Genomic DNA, 16,794 nt, shown 5'->3' with positions numbered 1-16,794 from the left:
CTGCGGCAGACGGAGGTTCTGAAGAGGGACTACAGGAGCCTGGTCGAGACGGTGCGCAGAACATCGCCTGAAGCAACGATCATCGTGTCTGGACCCCTTCCCTCGTACCGACTAGGACATGAAAAGTTCAGTAGATTATTTGCTCTAAATGAATGGTTAATGTCATGGTGTAATGAACAGAAGCTGCTCTTTGTAAATAATTGGAATCTGTTTTGGGAGCGACCTAGGCTCTTCCGTCCTGATGGTCTTCACCCCAGCAGAATCGGAGCGGCTCTTCTGTCGGACAACATCTCCAGGGCGTTGAACACCACCATCATATGACTAGTAAGTCAAAGTCCAAATCACAGTATTTGCTGTCCTAACTTAATTGATATAAGTACCTGTGTATGGTGCTTGTGGGTTTGTTGTCTCTAAACTGCTGTACGCTTCTAGTCTACCACCATCAAGCATTTTTAGACATCCGCACCTCTGTTTTGGACACATTTACGAATTCTTTGGACGTGGATTGCCCCTTCTACAAAATGCATAAGTCACCCCGCACGGTAATCCCGGATAGAGAAGTAACGATTTGACCAAAAATAAAAACCTTGATTAATTGAACTTTTTACCTCGATTACGATTAATGGAGGTTTTTACTGTAAGTTTTACTGTAGGTTTTTACGCATTTACTTGACAAACTTTATGAGGACGCAAGCGAAAGCGATCTGGCTTCGGGGCTTGTGCGCGTTGTCTGTGTGTGTGTGTCTCCGGCAGCGCATATTCTATAAGAACGGCAATTAACTTACCTGTATAAACTGTGCAAAACATGCAGTGAGTTACTATAGTAATTCTGGGCATCTATTTAACACAGATAACTGCTCCTGCATCTCTCTGTGTGCCTGCAAACTGCACTTGATGTGACGGACGGGGCGGAGTCACGTGACTAAAACCGAAATAACCGACATGGGAAAAATACGTCGGTTAGAGATTCTGAATCTTCGATTATTTTTCGATTAATCGTACAGCCCTAATCCCGGACGTTATCCCTAGTGGTCTTTCAACATCTTGCAGAGAAAGTGAAGGAGGAAACGAGGCAACTGCAGGAGACAGGAGACAGGACTCAGGTGCTGGGGGAAAACAGGCCGAAGTCAGCGGTAAGCCGAATCCAGCAGGTGCAAGGCAGCAGAGCTGTCATGACATGACTCGTGTGAAGAGTTAAAGTATCCTACATTGTGAAACTGAAAGCTGGCTTTTACTCTAACTCTTCGCACTGGCGCCTGCTGGATTCGGCTTACCGGTGACTTCGGCCTGTTTTCCACCTGCACCTGAGTCCTGTCTCTCAGGCTGATCTCCACTGAGTCTGCCTCTGTTCCCGGCGACAAGGAGTAACTCAAGGAAATTTGAGTTTGAGTGGACACATGGATGGAATACTAACAATCTTAAATAACTCTCTCTCTGCAGGCTGCTGGTTTGCCCCTGTTACGGCCTTCTCCAGGTTTGAAACTCAGCTTCCCCACTTGTGTTTAGGGGTGATTTACCATCCTCTGCAGTTTACTGAATTCATAGGCAATATACATTTATATTTTACATTTGGATTTATTCATTTAGCAGACGTTTTTATCCAAAGCGACTTACAACTGAGGAATACAGGAAGCGATCCTTCATGAAGAAGTGAAAGACACTAGTCCCGAGGTAACTAGTTCGTCAGCTCCAGTTTGTATCAGCCTCTCATGGAGACTTCAGATGCCCCAACACCTGTGAAGAGACGACTCGACGCCTGTGAAGAGACGACTCAACGCCAGCGTTGTTATGGCCTAAAATAATACATGATTGATTAACTTATTCTAACATTTTTCTTTAACATTCTCTTTCTAACATTTTTCAATGTACATTTATGAAATGCACTTTCTGTAAAGCTGCTTTGAAACAATGTGTATTGTGAAAAGCGCTATACAAATAGATTTGAATTTAATTGAATTGAACTTTTGTTCTTTTGTCAAATGAAGAAAATAAAGACTTTCTGTCTCCACAAATACCTTTCTGAAACATGTCACTAAAATGAACTGAAACTCAGCGAATACTTGCCACACAGACATGAGAAATGTCTTTAGAAAGCTTCAAGTTTTAAAATACTACTTTTTTATAAATACTGTTTATTTAATCTGCATGAAACCAACGAAAGCTACATTATTTCCCTTCTGATTTTATGTTCTGCTCATGTTCTGTAGAGACCACACCCACACACAGCGCTGCCTATTCATACGGTAATCGTCCATGTGAACCAACCCCCTAGGCCCAGAAAAGTAACGTTATCAAGAACGCTGACGTTCCATTAGCAGAATTACCGGACTTGTGTCCTCCCGTCCTCAGGAGCTCACTCTCCTGAGTCAAACTTGGCAATCTAAAATACCAAGGACACAAGTCCGAACCTTGCATACTTGGGATTGAGAAACGCCCTTTGTCTTCCCAGGTGTGAAACACATCAACATTCAAAATCGCCAACCAGTAGGAAGCGATCATAATTAGTCGCGATAAAACTGTCTGTGATTTTTCGCTTCTTCATGAAGGATCGCTTCCTGTATTCCTCAGTTGTAAGTCGCTTTGGATAAAAACGTCTGCTAAATGAATAAATCCAAATGTAAAATATAAATGTATATTGCCTATGAATTCAGTAAACTGCAGAGGATGGTAAATCACCCCTAAACACAAGTGGGGAAGCTGAGTTTCAAACCTGGAGAAGGCCGTAACAGGGGCAAACCAGCAGCCTGCAGAGAGAGAGTTATTTAAGATTGTTAGTATTCCATCCATGTGTCCACTCAAACTCAAATTTCCTTGAGTTACTCCTTGTCGCCGGGAACAGAGGCAGACTCAGTGGAGATCAGCCTGAGAGACAGGACTCAGGTGCAGGTGGAAAACAGGCCGAAGTCACCGGTAAGCCGAATCCAGCAGGCGCCAGTGCGAAGAGTTAGAGTAAAAGCCAGCTTTCAGTTTCACAATGTAGGATACTTTAACTCTTCACACGAGTCATGTCATGACAGCTCTGCTGCCTTGCACCTGCTGGATTCGGCTTACCGCTGACTTCGGCCTGTTTTCCCCCAGCACCTGAGTCCTGTCTCCTGTCTCCTGCAGTTGCCTCGTTTCCTCCTTCACTTTCTCTGCAAGATGTTGAAAGACCACTAGGGATAACGTCCGGGATTAGGGCTGTACGATTAATCGAAAAATAATCGAAGATTCAGAATCTCTAACCGACGTATTTTTCCCATGTCGGTTATTTCGGTTTTAGTCACGTGACTCCGCCCCGTCCGTCACATCAAGTGCAGTTTGCAGGCACACAGAGAGATGCAGGAGCAGTTATCTGTGTTAAATAGATGCCCAGAATTACTATAGTAACTCACTGCATGTTTTGCACAGTTTATACAGGTAAGTTAATTGCCGTTCTTATAGAATATGCGCTGCCGGAGACACACACACACAGACAACGCGCACAAGCCCCGAAGCCAGATCGCTTTCGCTTGCGTCCTCATAAAGTTTGTCAAGTAAATGCGTAAAAACCTACAGTAAAACTTACAGTAAAAACCTCCATTAATCGTAATCGAGGTAAAAAGTTCAATTAATCAAGGTTTTTATTTTTGGTCAAATCGTTACTTCTCTATCCGGGATTACCGTGCGGGGTGACTTATGCATTTTGTAGAAGGGGCAATCCACGTCCAAAGAATTCGTAAATGTGTCCAAAACAGAGGTGCGGATGTCTAAAAATGCTTGATGGTGGTAGACTAGAAGCGTACAGCAGTTTAGAGACAACAAACCAAACACACAGGCGCCATCTTGGAATCATGTGTAACCCTGTCTGCCAGTTATTGTGTTTTCATGACGTAAACGTAAAGGGAATAGAAAACACAAGTCATGGAAGCTGTGGAAAAGAGCTTTGACTGCATTTTCCAGCATGAAGCGGTTTCAAGTGCTGACTACATGGAACCAACATTGGTTTCCTTTAAATTAATTAACTTTCAGGAGGTATTCCTGAATTGTTTTAATCACTTTGGCATTTTGTTGTGCTGGATTTCTTGTCCATGTTTTTATGACAGTTGAACTGAAGTCATAAACAGACGTCCATGGATACCTGCCCGACTGCTTTCACAACATTCTTGCTTAGACTGTCGGCCACAATCAAAACAGGTATATCAACTCTGTTCTTTCTTGTTAATTTTGGAAAGAATGATCCATTGTCAAGCTTTTGGGAGAGGCGAGAACAAAAGCATTGTGGCATTTCTCCGACCAGCCCACATCAAAGTCAAGGAACGTAATTACAGTCTACAAGGCCTTGAAGCAGCGCACTGTTCCACACTTTACGGTCGTGGTTGTCAGTGTGTGAAGCTGAAGGTCCAGTGATGGGGATGTGTGTGCCATCATTCTTGCTTTCAAAGCCATCAATTATAGCTTGCATGTCTGCCAAATTAGGAATACATATGTGACAAGGCCAAGAAATGAGGCAAAGTGCCTTGCACACCTCCCCAAAATGTCACATGCTGTGCTGATACCAACTCCAAATAAATTGGCCGCATCATGGAACGCCATATTGCTTGCCAATTTACAGAGAGTGAAGGCAACTCTCTTCCAGGGCTACAGTTTTTCATCAGTAATTTGGTGGGAAGTGAGAGATCATTGCAAACTTGATGAAATGCTGTTTTTGTCATCCTGGAATTGAGGTACCAGCCACCATTATCATCAAAATGTTGCTCATCTATGTCCCAAAAATGACAATTTCTGGAGAATGTCTTTGGTGGAGCAGGTCGACTAACAGCAGATGGAGATCATGCATGGGTGATTTACTGCTATTGAACGAATCGAATTTGAACCACTGATTTTGTTTAAATGAAAAAAAAGCAAAAATTGCCTGTTGAATATTATAGGTTGTATTTTTAAACATATGAATGTGGATTATTTAATTTTTAATAATGAAAATGTGTAAAAAAAAAAAATATATATATATATATATATATATATATATATATATATATATATTGAAATATTTAGTTTAAATTTACAACCATGTTGAATTTCAGCCCTAAAAATACAATGCGTTAATAAATATATATATATCTTTTCAATTAGTGCAATTAGACAAGCTTTTATTGTCTTCCATACGTATGAGACATATGCTTCAGCACTGTCTTCAGACTCAAGTCCTTGAGATGGGCATGCCACCACGACACACATTGTGAGGATATTTCACCGATATGCTGCCGCACTTTCAGCCCTTGGACAGACCTTGCAGACCTTGCCAGGGATTTGTTGCCATAGAAGAAGCGTCAAGGCATGTTGTTGTTACAACTCACCTGCCATCTCCTCCTTTGGAGTCAGCAGTGCCTGAAAATGGAAAGCAATCCGATGGGACTCAAGTTCATGAATGAGCGAATGTGTTAAGGTTACTGTGGTATGAAGCAGGGCGGGCCGAGAGCTGTGGGAGCGGAATGAGGGCACTGGAGCGAATGCTAATGAGAGAGATCTGCGCAACACACTGGTCCCAAAAACGTATATGCCACTTCCGCTCCATTCATTCATGTGCATGTTTGGTACTCTTCAGTCCTCTTTTAAAACAATCAAAGTAAAATATGGTTTAGTGTGTTGAAAGTAATATGTTATAACATACAGGGCCGGCCTGCGGAATAGGCAAATCCCAGGGTTGTCGCCTCAAATGTTGTGTCGTGTCGCCTCTCGCCGCATCCAACATAGTCAGGATTGCTTTCGTTTTTTGGGTGCTTGGCTGCTCGCGCCAGGGGTAAACACAGTGAAAGATGCCTGATTATTTATGACGGATGGCCGAATTCACAAGACTGAAGCCCTCTGATGCAGGGAAGATATACGAGATAAAGACAGAGGTAAATGTAGCTAATGAATGAACAGTTTATCTAATTACATAGTTAAATACTAATGTTCGCTAATTAACTGCAGTTATTTTGACCGTAAAATGTATGCAAGCAGCTTCTCCAGAAGCCACAGGCATTGTGATTTTGTAAAAAAATCATGTCAGTTTTTTATAAACACATGTAATATTACTTTTTTAATAGCCTAATAATTTGCAGTTTCAAGGGGATATAGGGCATTTTTAAAATGTATTTTCCGAAATTAGTAATGATATTTATATGCAGGTTTATTTAAAATAGCAATATTTTATGTAAAATTCACATTAAATATCTAAATTTCTCAGTTTTGAAAACATGAATGTACACATATTTTAGAGGAAGATTGCTGCCATCTACTGGAAAACAAACACTTTTGCTAGTTCTAAATGAATAGTTTGTGCATGAATAAGATGCAATTACTCTTGATATTTGTGTTTAGGCTGTAATGTGGCGTAGATGCTATTTTTGTATAGTTTAACTATCATCAGCCTTTTTTTAATGAATAAAAATAATATCATGAACCCAATGATGGGGTAGAATGGACTGGACTCACACAACCAACATATTAAACAACAACAATAAAAAACAAAAACAATCAATGCATTACAAAAATACAACAGTACCAGTGTTTCCACAACTTATGGTGACTGATAACATGTAGTGCTAAACCTTGATACAAGGGGCACCAGGTCAAATCTTGCATAGGGAAGCAAATTGGTCAGGGCCGGCCCTGATCACGTAACTGTGCGTTCGCTCCATGGCTGCTATGAGACACTTGTTGCACCCTGCAATAATCTAGATCAATTTTAGAATATCATATTAAAAGCTAATTGACTTGTGTTAAGAAACATTGTAGCATGCAATTGATTTTAAAAAATAGTGATTTTAGGAGAAAATGCTGTATTAATGTCACTATAAATGAAACTCTTTCTGGTTCTGCTGTTAGCCACATGCCATTATAGTGTTGTCTCTACAGTCTTTAAACTGCTCTTAAAGGATTTGCTATCCTGTGACTCCCTCTAGTGGACAACATTAGTAGTATGGCCTTCAAATAATTGACTTTTTTTTTAATTTCTTATTATTACACATTATTTAGTGATCACTTTATTACTGATAATAATAGACCCACATTAAACTCAAATTCACGGATTCGTGGTTATTTAACAGTTGCATTCAGTTCTGTTCTGGCCCATACTTGCTATAGGTCAAATGCCACCAACACAGGTTTATTTTTCTAAATGATACTGTTACTAACCTTATCCAGATACTGGAGCAAGGCTTAACACCAGCTCATTAAGTCTGATATAGGCTAAGCCGAGATCCTAACACGACTTATATTAATGATAAAAATCATGTAGCCTACTTAGCCTTTGTTTTAGCACCAAAACTCAAGCATCATATAATCATATAATCATCCAGAATCCTGTAGTTCTTGATAAACTCCTCTTACCTGATCCAGCTGTATTCTGCAGTAGTCAGTCAGTGTCTGTGGACCAGTGATGTGACCACAGGATAATTCAGCTCTTAAAACACCTGGATCATCCTCATACGGATCTGATGGGGAAATCAGGGGCAGATTTAGTGATTTGAGGGCCCCATGCAAAGTACAGGAATGGGGCCCTGTAAACAATTGCACACATTTACAAACTTGAGGGTCCTTTCACTGTTGTGATGCTGTGATGCTGCTGCTGCACGACCCTGCCCCATAGCAGTCCAATTTTTAGATCATGTTCATGTAATACATTTTTTAAAAAAAAATCTGGAATCCGTTCATAAAAATTATTATTGTTTTAATTTAAAGCGGAATGTCACAGAATTTGTCAAATTTTGGAAGAATAAATCAAATGCAAGTCAGTAGGCTACACGTAAATCAAATTGATGGACTGGTGTATGTGAATATTAAAACACAGAATACTATTCAATAGTAGGGGCACAACCTAACGCGGGGTTACATGTTTTAACCCTTTCCACACATGCCAGAATGACGAAACTCAGTGTATTTACTAGTGGCCATATCAACATTATTTAGAGGAAAAATAGCGCCAAAATTAAAAAAATATCTGGAAGATATTACTGAACATGTATTTAACCATAGCAAAAGTAAATGTCTTACTTAAGTTAATTTTTCATCTCTGTTTTTTTTGTGTTTATTTAAAATAAGACCAATTCTATATTATTTTAATCTTATATCTGTTATTTAACAGTTGAGATGTTCTTTAATGCGCTACAATGAGCCCCTATTAGAAATATGCCATTATATTCTATACTTTTATGAATTATTTTGAGAAACCATGAGAAAAGGGTGAATAATGACTGAGAGTTAATGTTCAGATATTATGAATTATTATTATGTTTTAAACTATGCTGTAGGCCTATAGCTGTATTTAGCGATGTGTTTGTAGTCAAACTCAAAAATGCTTATATTTTTAATGATTAAAAAATACCATTATTTAATTTTAAAAATGTAATAATTGTATTTTGTTGACAAAATAGTTTAGTTTGTCTTGTATATTTTTTTGATTATATCAGGTAACATTTTAAGCTGTTATTTGGTCATGTTATAATGTACTCCACCTTTGGGGCATGTTGTCACATTTCACTTCTATTCTTTCGGGGTAAATCAAGAAAAAAGTAAACACTGTATTAATGAAACAAAACCACATAATTGTTCTAGATATGTGTGACATTAATGTGGGAAACAATAAATACTCTGAACCCCAAGTGGATTTACACAAACTGAGAAAGTCAAAAAGCGTTGGGTTGTGCCCTGATCTCCCCTATAAATCCAGCATGTTGTGTGTCTCTGAATGAATTGTGCAGCCGCGCGTGCTTCAGCAACACAACCATTCATTCCGTGACATTCCGCGTTACACAGTTCAGTTTTTATGAATGGATTCCGCGATCCTGTCCGCGTTTTCTGAATCGCGTAAATCACAGGGCCTGCCACATTCAACGCGGACGCGCAGACGGTTGTCCTGGTAATGAACACCACAGCAACCGCTTGTGCTTCCGCGCTGAACGCGTATCTGTGTATTTTAGGGGACCCTTGGCTTTCGGGGGCCCAAGGCCTTCGCCTACCTTTGCCTAATGCTTCAGTCCGCCTCTGGGGGAAATTCTAAAACTTAAACATTACCAACATTTAGTCTTTCGTCAGGTTTGTGACGTAAACACAACTGTGGTTTGGCAATGTTGTTTGTTTATAAAGATTAGCTATGAATGGGCATAGACCTTTTAAAGTTTTTATATATATATTTGACTTAGCCTATTGTATAAAAAAATTCAGCAGTTCATAAAATAGCTGTTGTCTATTCTAACTCTGAGAAAGCTGAACATAAATAATAATTGCCTAAAATGTGAATGAAAATGCCTTTCTTTAGAAAATAAATAGATATAACAAACTTACCAATATCGCTGCACTTTTTCACTAATGTAATGCCTTTCTCAGATCCATCATATCGCTTCTCACTGAACATGACTTTCTCAAAGTTCCATGTGCACAATGAACCTACTCTTAGTGTCGCTTCTAGACGGTTTCTGTTTCGGAGACTGGAAAACATGTGATTAACTCCAGCCTGCAGAACGGGGCGTGGCTACATGTGTCTTACCTACTCTCATTGGCTCGATCGTCTTTCATAGACATACATAGCTAATAGAAAATGTGTTCGTAGTATGTGTAGGACAGTCTATAATCAAATCTATATGAACTGGAAGAGCTGTGCAGTTTCACAAAACCTTCATTGTAATGCACGGAATAAAACACAGTAGTAGCCTACTCACAATGGCACTAAAATTATTGTTTTTCTGGTCTTTAAAAAATGCGCCAAAACTGAAATATCTCTGGAAGATATCACTCAACATTTATTTAACCACAGCAAAAGTAATATTTCTTACTTAACTGTATTTTTCATCTCTGTTTTTGTGTTTATTAAAACTAGACAAATCTGCTATTGTTGTGATCTTCTATCTGTTATTTAAGAGTTGAGATTTTGTCACACTGAGCCCCTATTAGAAATATATTATATTCTATACTTTATGAATTCTGTCGAGAAAACCATAAGATAAAGACTGAGAGTCAATGTTCAGATGTTATTCAGTATTATTATGTATTACTATTATGTGTTTAAAAGTCAAAAAGTCAAAAGTCAAAGTCAGCTTTATTGTCGATTCTTCACATGTTCCAGACATACAAAGCAATCGAAATTACGTTTCCCTCCATCCCACGGTGAAGACAAGACATGTAGTTTAAACTAGACTGGTGTTTAAAAAAAACTAAGAAGACAAATCACTATATATAGGCATCAATAAATAGACATTTCAATTAAAATTAAGTCTGCAAGTGGCATGTAGTGCAAAGACAGTTCGTCAAAGCAGCATCTGAAGTATGAAAATGGCATTGTAGTGCAAAGATAGTTCAGTCATAACAGCATAAAAAGTGTGCAAGTGACATGATAGTGCAGGGACAGTAAAAAATGTGCAAATGTGCAAATGGCCTGATAGTGCAAGGACAGTCGGGGGGTCATCTTCTTGACGGCCTGGTGACTGAGGGGAGAGAGTTCAGCATCCTAACAGCCTGGTGGATGAAGCTGTACCTCTTCCCAGATGGCAGGAGGCTGAACAGATTGTGAGTTGGATGACTTGTATCGCTCTCAATTGTGGTCGCTTTGCAGATGAGGCGGGTGCAGTATATGTCTTTCAGGGAGGGGAGTGTGGCACCAATGATCTTTCCGGCTGTGTTAACTATGCGCTGAAGAGCTTTCCTGTTGTATTCAGCAGGAGGTTGTTGTTTCGGCACCATGTGGTCAGAAGGTCTACCTCGTTCCTGTAGTGAGTCTTGTATCCCTTGGTGATGAGACCCACCAGAGTTGTGTCGTCTGCAAACTTGATAATGTGATTAGTGTTTTGAGTTGTTCTGAAGCGTGAAGAGCGGCGAACTGAGCACCAGGGGCGTTTCTAGGATTTTCACTTTAGGGGAGCTCTGCCCCCAGCGAGGATATGAGAAAAAGAAAAAAAATTGGTAAGACTTTAGCAATTCTTACTATTAACTAGTAGCTTATTAGTATGCATATTAGGATATTGGCTGTTTATTATTACTTATATCTATAAAGCAAATATTAATGCTTCAATCTGCATGACCATATTTTACATCCCTTAATCATACGATGTAGGCAGGTTTATAATCAATCAGATCTCAAATGTGAGGTTAGGGGGGTTTGGGGGCATTGCCCCTCGAGAACGCCAAAAAATTTGATAACAATAGCTTGAAAACCATATCAGTGGGCAGATATGACTAATAAAGTTTTTCCATTTTTTTCAGTGAAGAAAGTAAACATATGTTTAACTGATATTTATAAGTTTTATGAATCATTTTTGTAGACATGCTAATTTACTGAAGGCTAACAGGAAAGCTAGGTAGCCTAACTAAATGTATTAAATAAATTCACAATATGCACACATTCATTACTAATCTTATGCCCAATACAGGTTGAACAAAGCTGAGCTTTATTATTTACTGAGGGCTACACATGGAATTATTACATTTACAGTATGCACACATTTATTACTAATATTACTTTGTTAATATTTCTTGTTTGTTAATCAAATCATAAATTACATTACATAGGCCTATTTCAAATCAAAATGGCAAAATTAGACAAAAGTTTATTAATTTGCCTGAATATTTTTGTCATTTGTTTAACATTTTTTGCTTAAAGAAGCAGCTGTCAAATATTAAATGTTTAGTTAAGCTACTTACATATCTCTCACTTGACGTCGAGTCCTGCTGCTAAAATTCACCTCAGCAGCATCTGTGCGTACATAAAGCCCGCCTACTCTGATTTGATTGGTTTTCTCAAATATTTTGACATTGGCGAGCGATGACAGACCAATGAGAGCTCAGATCAACACACACACCTCTGCTTCTGATGTGCGCTCTATTCGCCGCCACAGCGGATTGAAGAACGCCTCCCGCCAGTTTCATATGTTTGAAAGGAAGAAGTTTAGAAGTTCTGAAGCTGAAGCCCCCCTAAAAAGGGCCTAGTGATGCCCATGCTGAGCATGCAGCCCCTGTGCCCCTGTTTGAGGTGTTTTTGCCAACAAGCACTACTTGAGGCCTCTGACTGAGGAAGTCCAATAGCCAGTTGCAGAGTGAAATATTTAGTCCTAGTTTGTCAAGTTTGCAGATGAGTTGTTGTGGAATTATTGTGTTGAATGCTGAACTGAAGTCTATGAATAGCATTCTCACATATGTGTATTTTTTGTCCAGGTGGGTAAGGGCTGGATGAAAGGCAGAGCAGATTGCATCCTCTGTAGATAGTTTGGCTCGGTATGCAAACTGGTTGGGGTCCAGGGTGGGGGGAGGATGGATTTGATGTGTGACATGACAAGCCGTTCGAAGCACTTCATGATGATGGGTGTCAGTGCCACAGGGCGGTAGTCATTGAAGCAGGATGGTGCAGGTTTCTTTGGTACAGTTATGATGGTGGCGGCTTTGATGGGACTGTGGCTTGCTTCAGGGAAGTGTTGAAGATATCTGTGAAGACCTCCTTCAGCTCCTCTGCGCAGTCCTTCAGTACGCGACCAGGAATGTTGTCTGGACCTGTTGCTTTGCGGGAGTTGATAGTGACGAGTGTCCTCTTCACGCTGGCGGTGGAGAGGCACAGGGGCAGTCCATGGGGTCTTCTGTGGCCTTGTGTTGTTTTGTTCTTCAAAGCGTGCAAAGAAACTGTTTAGGCTGTTGAGCAGAGATGGGTTGCTCTCGCAGTGACGCAGGCCTGTAGTCCGTGATCGCCTGAATGCCCTGCCAGAGGCTCCGTGCGTCTCTGCTGTCTCTGAAATGGGTGGTTATCTTGTGTTTGTAATCCTGTTTTGCTTTCCTGATGCCACGGGACAGGTTGGCTCTCGCTGTTTTCAGTCCAGATTCATCCCCGGCTCTGAAGGCTATGTTTCTAGCTCTCAGCAGCCCGAGGACATCGCCTGTCAGCCATGGCTTTTGGTTAGCCCGAGTGATGATGTTTTTTGTGTGGATCACATCATCGATACACTTGGTGATGTAGGAGGTCACAGTGTCTGTATATTCCTCAATGTCTGTCTGGTTGTTGTAGGTGGCTGCTTCTTTAAACATTCCCCAATCTGTTTTTTCAAAGCAGTCTTGAAGAGCAGAAGATGCTCCCTCTGGCCACACCCTTGCCTGTTTCCTAACAGGTTTAATTATGCTGTATAGTTGTATTTTGAGGTGTGTTTATTGTCAAACTCAAAATAGAGATTAAAATTATAAAAAAATGCCATTATTTTATTTTAAAAAGTTAATAATTGTATTTTATTGGCAAAAATATTTTAGTTTGTCTTTGATTATGTCAGATAATGTTAATCTGTCATATTTTATATGTGACTCCCATGTGACCATGTATTCATGTGAAACTCACATTTCACTTCCATTCTTTCAGGGTAAATCAAGAAAAAAGTATACACTGCATTAATGAAACAAAACCACATAATTGTACTAGATATGTGTGACATTAATGTGGGAAACAATAAATACTCTGAACCCAAAGTGAATTTACACAAACTGAGACAGTCAAAAAGTGTTCGGTTGTGCCCTGATCTCCCCTACTTCATATCAACATAGTATAAGAAAAATAAATTAAAAAGATCTGTATATCAGAATGGAACAATTAATCAAAGACAAAAGTTTAGCCCGACGGTGGAAATGCGGCTATTCATTCAGATTCCCAGTGTGTTTTCAATCACCTAACATCCCAACACACTCTCTCTAAAAAAAAGGTACAGTGGAGGTACAATTTTGTTCCTTGGGCAGCAAAATGTATAACTGTACCTTTAAAGGTACACAATTGGTCCTTAGGGTACAATTAAACCATTGTGTTCCTCTACTTAGAGCAGAAGTTCAGTCCTAGAGAGCCGGTGTCCTAAAGAGTTTGGCTCCAACCCTGAAAGACATCTACAGAAACTCTAATTGAGAATCAACAGAGGTGTTATGGTCACCATTATGGTGATCAGTGTTTCCTTTAGTTGGGCAGTTTCACTCTTGGCTTTTGTGTGACTTTTTGTTACCAAAAAACATAATCTGTTCAAATCAAAAGAAGCCATAAACTAAAATTGTTTGACTAAACTCATCACTGACTAAAAATATTAATAAATAATATTCACCAACAATACATTCTTGCCACAGATCAGACATTCTGAATTCTGATTTTTAGAGTTTAGCACACAGATATCAAGAATTAGCATATGAATCTCAACAATGGTGATATACAGTATATGGCGTACGCGTTATGAAAGATGAACGGATAAATCTTTTTTATGAATTTTTTCTTTTTTGATAATTTTATTATTCATTTTAAAAAGTTTACATCACTCAAATAGAGCCAACTATAGCAAAACTGGTAGCCCAGCAACAGACAAGTGCAACCTAACATTGCACACGAGAACTCTTTTACTCTCCCCCACGAATGATGCATTCATTGAACCATCTCTTGTTACGCTTTGCTAGTTTAGCAGCATTCCTCGTAGCTATGTCATAGCCCTCTTGCAACCAGTCCTTCAAGTCTTTCACATACTGGGAGTGAGTCTACTGGCATCCTGAAAGCCAAATCCAAGTGGGGTTGTCATCCAAACATAAGCTCGTAAGGAGTGTACCCGGTTGTGTCGTTATGAGTACAATTCGCCACCTTGGAATTATTGAGCTTCAAAGTTTTTGCATTCCATTTGACTTTGTACTAACCCGATTCCAAAAAAGTTGGGACACTGTACAAATTGTGAATAAAAAGGAATGCAATAATTTACAAATCTCATAAACTTATATTTTATTCACAATAGAATATAGATAACATATCAAATGTTGAAAGCGAGACATTTTGAAATGTCATGCCAAATATTGGCTCATTTTGGATTTCATGAGAGCTACAAATTCCAAAAAAAACATTCCCTGCCCCCTTGGGACAGGTAGCAATAAGAGGCTGGAAAAGTTAAATGTACATACTATAAGGAACAGCTGGAGGACCAATTTGCAAGGTATTAGGTCAATTGGCAACATGATTGGGTATAAAAAGAGCCTCTCAGAGTGGCAGTGTCTCTCAGAGGTCAAGATGGGCAGAGGATCAGTAATTCCCCCAATGCTGCGGCGAAATATAGTGGAGCAATATCAGAAAGGAGTTTCTCAGAGAAGAATTGCAAAGAGTTTGAAGTTATCATCATCTACAGTGCATAATATCATCCAAAGATTCAGAGAATCTGGAACAATCTCTGTGTGTAAGGGTCAAGGCCGGAAAACAATACTGGATGCCCGTGATCTCCGGGCCCTTAGACGGCACTGCATCACATACAGGAGCTACTGTAATGGAAATCACAACATGGGCTCAGGAATACTTCCAGAAAACACACAATCCACCGTGCCATTCGCCGTTGCCGGCTAAAACTCTATAGGTCAAAAAAGAAGCCATATCTAAACATGATCCAGAAGCGCAGGCGTTTTCTCTGGGCCAAGGCTCATTTAAAATGGACCGTGGCAAAGTGGAAAACTGTTCTGTGGTCAGATGAATCAAAATTTGAAGTTCTTTTTGGAAAACTGGGACGCCATGTCATCCGGACTAAAGAGAACAAGGACAACCCAAGTTGTTATCAGCGCTCAGTTCAGAAGACTGCATCTCTGATGGTATGAGTGTGTGTGGCATGGGCAGCTTACACATCTGGAAAGGCACCATCAATGCTGAAAGGTCTATCCAAGTTCTAGAACAACATATGCTTCCATCCAGACGTCGTCTCTTTCAGGGAAGACCTTGCATTTTCCAACATGACAATGCCAGACCACATACTGCATCAATTACAACATCATGACTGTGTAGAAGAAGGATACGGGCACTGAAATGGCCAGCCTGCAGTCCAGATCTTTCACCCATAGAAAACATTTGCAGCATCATAAAGAGGAAGATGCGACAAAGAAGACCTAAGACAGTTGAGCAATTAGAAGCCTGTATTAGACAAGAACGGGACAACATTCCTATTCCTAAACTTGAGCAACTTGTCTCCTCAGTCCCCAGACGTTTGCAGACTGTTATAAAAAGAAGAGGGGATGCCACACAGTGGTAAACATGGCCATGTCCCAACTTTTTTGAGATGTGCTGATGCCATGAAATTTAAAATCAACTTATTTTTCCCTTAAAATGATACATTTTCTCAGTTGTAATATTTGATATTGCATCTATGTTGTATTTTGAATAAAATATTTAAATTTGAAACTTCAGCATCATTGCATTTTGTTTTTAATCACAATTTGTACAGTGTCCCAACTTTTTTGGAATTGGGTTTGTAGATAGAAACTTAAAAAAAAAAAAAAGTACATAACTTAAAACATCACAAAATGTATATATGTCAATCACAGAAGAAGAATATGTGAATAACTAAGTAACTTAGCAAATATGTCAGATAGAACCTTTTAATTCCAAGGTGACGAATTGTAGGCATGTACCAATGGTTTTACAAACTCGTTCCATCTGGACTTTTTCTGGTTCTCCAACATCCCCAAGATCTTGAGAAGTGTCAGGTTAAAACACTCTACTGGGTTATCTCTGGGTTGGTATGATGACATGGTACTGATTTTGTGGATACCTGCGACATGACACAACTCCTTAATCATGTGGAATTCGGGATCAGGCCCTTGGTCACTATGTAGTTTCTCAGAAAACCCATAGTGCACCAAGAAGTTTTCCCACAGACATTTAGCGTCTGTTCAAGCTGTTTGATTTTGAGTAAGTATTGCAATGTCGTACTTTGTGAAATGGTCTGTGATAACCTATATATTTTTGGTGTTGATCTAGTTCGAATGACAAAAAGTCCATGCAGATGAACTCCAAAGGCCTACTGGTTTGAATGGTAACCAAAGGAGTTGCTCTGTCTGCAG

Source organism: Gobio gobio (genome assembly GCF_949357685.1).
Source record: "Gobio gobio genome assembly, chromosome: 25".
In the NCBI taxonomy this organism is placed as follows: Eukaryota; Metazoa; Chordata; class Actinopteri; order Cypriniformes; family Gobionidae; genus Gobio; species Gobio gobio.
The sequence above is the reverse complement of the archived record's forward strand: the minus strand, read 5'-3'. Positions refer to the sequence as shown.